We start from the raw sequence: 5,963 nt of genomic DNA, 5'->3' as shown, positions 1-5,963 counted from the left end.
CCCTCCTTCAGAAGGGTGGGAAAGATAACACTGGACCAGACCCTCAGCTGGAGGAAATCAGCTGTAGCTCCATAGACTTCAGTGGCGTAATGAGGATTTACACCCGTTGCGAATCTGTACCGCTCTCCACCATCATAACAAAGAACGCGTACTAGCCTGATAGTGCTGCTCCCAGCTAGGAACACCGATACACACCGATATCCTGCCTATCCTCCAGGCTGCAAACTCATAGCTTTTTGTAGAATAATCTGAGTGGCAGGCGCTTCTGAATTCCTTGGCGTTATAATTTCCCTACATGGTAATTTTGTTACCGGAGAATGCTAGCAAACTCCATATACAAAGACAGAACAAACAGCTACAGGATGCACGCAGGGAGAACTATGTAGGAGGCTAACCTTGGAAACGTAGCTTTCCATAGTGGAGATATTCTTCATATGTGGCATCTCCATTACTGGAGGTTTGCAGCCGTGGTAGCCCATTCTGTACTGTTCTCTGCTCATTTCTTTGTGGATGAATAGTCCTTGTGATGCAACTGGGATACCACATTGGCCATCCAAGAGTTTCTTTTTCTGCCCTGTGTTCTTCTGCCGTCGGCTTTCCCTTCCAGTGCCCATCAACACGCCTGGCCTGCTGAAGCTCTTGAAACGGGCCCTGCTTCTCAAATCTTTCCCTTCGTAAGATCTCTAACGTATTTGGCTAGCCCATCTCCAACACGCTGACTTCTGCCCCGCAAGCAGGTGACAGCAGCATGGTGGCAGGACGTGAAACGTGATTGTGCAATTAATCGAAGCACCGGCAATGCTAAAGATCAAGGGACTGAAATGCGCTTTGCATTCACGGGTTTCAATTTATGCACACTACGGTGGTACCTAGATTCTGCCCCTTGTGAGATTGGGTTCCATTGTGCTAGGTGCTGTGCAAAGGCTGGTTACGCCCCAGACCCATGCCCTAAAGAGCCTATAATCTAGAGACAAGACAAACAAAAGAGCGAGAAAGGAAGTATTAATTATCCCCCTTTTACAGCCAGGGACTGGAGACGCAGAGACCAAGGGCGAAAACAGGAGGCCCTACCCGAGCTAGCTGAAAACCAGGTAACAACGCAGGGAAGACAGTGAGGGCGGGTTTCAGCATAGGCTCGGGAGCCGAGTACATACCCAGGGCACGTGCAGGGCTTGTCCTCCCTGCGCCGAAGCCCACACTGCAGGTTCTCCAGTAATAGCTTCGCTGTCTGGATTCAAGCCAGCTCGGATAGGCTGACCTGTGCACCCCTTGTGTTGTGTGGATCCATCCTCAGTGACTGACCTAAGGTCACACAGTCTGTGGCTGTACCCTCCCTCGTAAGTCACGGAAGTGGTGATAGCTGGCAGGATGACGACTCACTAGATTATGTGCTAGGGTGATGGCTTTGCTAGGACGACTGCTGGAGTCAACTTTGCCAATGGTCAGAGCTAGGAAAGCCTTTGCTTGCTGGCTGAGAGTCCCTTCCCGAAGGTCCCACTCACAAGGTTACCACCTCAAGCAGCCCTTTACTCCCTCTCTACAGGCCTTCAGCCAGCAAGCCACAGCCGAACTGCCAGCCCAGCCGCCTCGCTAGCCAGGCACCCACAGCCAATACCCTCACAGATGAGCTACTTGCTTCAGAGGGACGGACAGCTGGTTTGTGGCAGGCGGGGGTGCAGCCCTACAGTGCACTAGACTGCCGTGCACCACCTCCATCGGAACACTACTAATAGGTGCTAAAAGTCCCCTTGTAGGCTTTGATCTACTCCACTTTGAAACGGCAGGAAATGCCAGGAACCCTAAGCAAGAGCAGCGTCCACACGGACGCTTCGTACGCAGCCGGTTGGTGCAAGGTAGATTTACACCCCAGCTTGCCACGGGCTAACTGCAGATAGATGAGCGCAGGGTGTAGTAATCAGCAGATCATCAGTGTTCAGCTGTCTGGAGTCCCACATGCTGGAATATGAATGCAGGGGAGAAGCAGCATATGCTTAGAGTGAGGGAGTGGAAGAGAAGCGGGGGCAGAAATTGCAGCCTCCGCCAATGAGTCACAGCTGGAGCAGAACTGCAGCAAGAGAGCGGGGAGCTTTATGGCCATATTGGGTCAGACCGATGGTCCATCTAGCCCAGTAACTTGTCTTCTGACAGTGGCTGGTGCCAGATGCTTCAGAGGGAATGAACAGAACAGGGCAATTTGTTGAGTGATCCATCCCATGTCATCCAGCCCCAGCCTCTGGCAGTCAGAGGTTTAGGAATACCCCAAGCATGGGGTTGTGCCCCTGACCATCTGGGCTAATAGCCACTGATGGACCAAACCTCTGTGAGCTTAATTCTTTTTTGAACCCAGGTATACTTTTGACCTTCACCATGAGTTCCACAGGTTGCCTGTGAATTGTGTGAAGAAATTTTTCCCTTAGGTTTTTTTAAAACCTGCTGCCTATTAATGTCATTGGGAGACCTGTTTCATGTCTTACGGGAAGGGGTAAGCAGCACTTCCTTATTCGCTTTCCCCCCCACCATTCATGATGGCACAGACCTCTATCATATTCCCCCCTTAGCCCTCTCTGTTAGAGGGATGCAGCAATTCCCTTGGGGGGGAGGGATGGCTCAGTGGTTTGAGCATTGGCCTGTTAAACCCAGGGTTGTGAGTTCAATCCTTGAGGGAGCTATTTGGGGCAAAATCAGTACTTGGTCCTGCTAGTGAAGGCAGGGGGCTGGACTCAATGACCTTTCAAGGTCCCTTCCAGCTCTAGGAGATGGGATATTTCCATTATTTATTATTTCATACTTCTGCCCAAAAGGAAAAGAAAAACAAGGAACTCCCACTGAGCCTGTAGGAAAGGAAGAGGCCCGTGTGAAGCGTTAAAGGGGACTCAGAAAGTAAAGGAGGCTCACTGGCTACTGATGACAGATACCCTGTCAGCCCTAGTGTGGCTGGAGGGCAAACCATGCAGCAAGGTGCAGGTAATATAGATGCACTTAATTGTTTTGCAACAGGTGCTCTCTCTAGTGAAGAAAGACCATAGCCGGGTTCCACATTTAAAATCTTTCAGGTAGTTTGTATCTCAGCTAATTTTTTCTATTACAAGCACAACCAGTTCAACACCAGCCGTGAAAAGCGAGCTGGGCTCTGCCTGAGGGCACCTCGGGTGATAAAGATCCTCTAACCAGGATAGGATGGTTTTTTGATTAATGTGATGGGGTGCTCCACTCACTGCTAGGACAGCGTCTCCTCCTGGTCACTGGGGGGGAAGGAGGAGGAGGGAAGAATAGCTCAAGTCAGCACCCCTTCCCATGGTTGCATACCATCCTCCACCTCTCTCTGCCTGCAGTCCCTCTCTTGCTCCCTCTTGCTGCTTCTTTGTAACTTGGCCCTCAGGCTAGGTCACCAAACTGCTTCCCCTTCCGGGGGTGGAAAGTCTTTCCTCACCAGCAGGCCTAGGCATTCTTCCTTCCTTAGAGGTTTTTAAGGTCAGGCTTGACAAAGCCCTGGCTGGGATGATTTAGTTGGGAATTGGTCCTGCTTTGAGCAGGGGGTTGGACTAGATGACCTCCTGAGGTCTCTTCCAACCCTGATATTCTAGGATTCCCAGTAACAGCCTCATAGTGCCACTCCCTAACTTGGGCCCACCCTCTACTCTGCATTGCAGCTCAGGGGCCCTCTAGCCGGCAGTCAAGGCCTGTTTCCTTCTAGACCAGGGGGAGGCAACCTATGGCACACGTGCCAAAGGTGGCACGTGAGCTGATTTTCAGTGGCACTCACGCTGGCCAGGTCCTGGCCACCGGTCCAGGGGGCTCTGCATTTTAGTTTAATTTTAAATGAAGCTTCTTAAACATTTTAAAAACCTTATTTACTTTACATACAATCGTTTAGTTCTATATTATAGACTTATAGAAAGAGACCTTCTAAAAACGTTAAAATGTATGACTGGCACGTGAAACCTTAAATCAGAGTGAATAAATGAAGACTCAGCACACCACTTCTGAAAGGTTGCCGACCCCTGGTCTAGACCTTACTGCCTTTCCCTGAGCCTCATCCTACCTTCCTGGCTCCCCTGGTTTGCCAGCCCAAACATACCGCTCTTCCCAGGGAGCGACCGCAATTCCCCAGCAGCCCCCTTCTGCTGCCAATTTCCTGTCTTTATAAATCCAGCCCCGCTCCTTCCTCCTGAGCTGGGCTCCCTCATTGTCAGGGGATTGTTTAGCCACCTCAGCTGTGGCCTGTGGGGTTAATTAGCCCTCTGCTCTCTCTGCATTAACTCTTTCCAGGCAATTGTGGGGGTAAAACACCCCATCACAATGAAACGAAACAAAGTGAATCCAGCTCAGGCCCCAGTATCGCCCGCAGAGCGCTCACAAGCGGAGCAAGAACTTGTTTGCGTCAGCGATGGCTGACCAGGTAGCAGTGCCAGATGGTGCTCATTCTGCTCTAAACCCAGCGGTCTTTGCTGATCATAATTCACAATGGCAAAAAGAAGAGTCTTAGGTCATCAAACTGACCCTCTGCCAGGGCAGGATTGTTTTGTTGTTGCAGAAGTGAAGTCACATCTGAAAGTGGAGTTCGGATTAGGGTTCAGGGATAAGGGGGATATTGACAGCCATTTTAAAAATGGGCCTGATTCCTGTGTGGTTTTCTCTTGCTCACAGACCTCTTTTCTGTATGCCCTCGAATCCAAATGCTTATGCTCCCAATTTCCTCCTCCTGTCTTTCCCCAGCCCAACCACCTCACCTACTAGTCCATCCACAATCAATTCTCCCCCTCCACTTGGCCAAGCCAGCCAACCCCTCCCAGATCAGAATACTGCCCCGGCTTAGAAATCACTCCAGCCCCCAGGCTGAGTACTAGTCTCCTCCCTTGCTCTGAATCCCCTCAGCTCACTGGATTTTTCTCAAGATCAAACTTCCCTTCCCTCTCTCTGTTGAAGCAGGAAGCAATTGCAGTGCAGAAGACCCCAGTACCCACAGGAACTAATCTGAAATCAGCACCTCAGAGGCATTGTTTTCCCTGCTACGCATCTGCTCTGTCTCTACTATCTGAAGCCAATGTGCTGCAGTATTTCTTGATATGGCTTTGCTCCAGCCCACAGCCAGGTTCACTGCAGTCCCCTAGGAACAATTACAGCAGCTACACTATAACGTGTGGTTGACAGGTTGACTTAACCCCAGAACTCTAACAACCAACCTCCAGAAGGAGACACTGTTGTGATGCTGAGTATTTATTAACCACCTTGTTCAAACTAAGGCCTTGGCTACACTTACCCGCTAGTTCGACGGCTGGAAATCGAACTTCTGGGTTCGACTTATCGCATCTAGTCTGGACGCGATAAGTCGAACCCGGAAGTGCTCGCCGTCGACTGCAGTACTCCAGCTCGACGAGAGGAGTACCGCGGAGTCGACGGGGGAGCCTGCCTGCCGAGTGTGGACCAAGGTAAGTTCGAACTAAGGTACTTCGACTTCAGCTACGTTATTCACGTAGCTGAAGTTGCGTACCTTAGTTCGAATTAGGGGGGTAGTGTAGACCAAGCCTAAGAGATAAGGCTTATTTTCAGATCCCACATTAAGTTACTGCTTAGAAGTATGACAAGGGGTAGATTAAAATCCAGTAAGCAACCCCCAATAGATTTCAGCAAATTTAAGGCCCAACACTTCCCTGAGCAGATTCCCTACTGCTCAGGTAGAAATGTGACCCATAGTACAGGTCAGGCAGTGATGCAATTCAGCATACCACAAATCACTGAATCTTTAAATCAAGAGTAGATGTTTTTCTAGTAGATCTGCTCTAGGAATTATTTTGGGGGTTTCTATGGCTTGCATTACACAGGAGACCAGACAAGGTGATTCCAAGGCTGGAAGGGATCACTGTGATCTATGAATAATACTAGTGCAAGTTTCAGGAAACATTTTATTTGACAAATATTTCTTTGATTCTGCGAAGGTGATCAAATAAACAGCAAGACATAAA

Source organism: Chrysemys picta, chromosome 2, assembly GCF_011386835.1.
Source record: "Chrysemys picta bellii isolate R12L10 chromosome 2, ASM1138683v2, whole genome shotgun sequence".
In the NCBI taxonomy this organism is placed as follows: Eukaryota; Metazoa; Chordata; order Testudines; family Emydidae; genus Chrysemys; species Chrysemys picta.
This window is presented reverse-complemented; position numbering follows the sequence as displayed.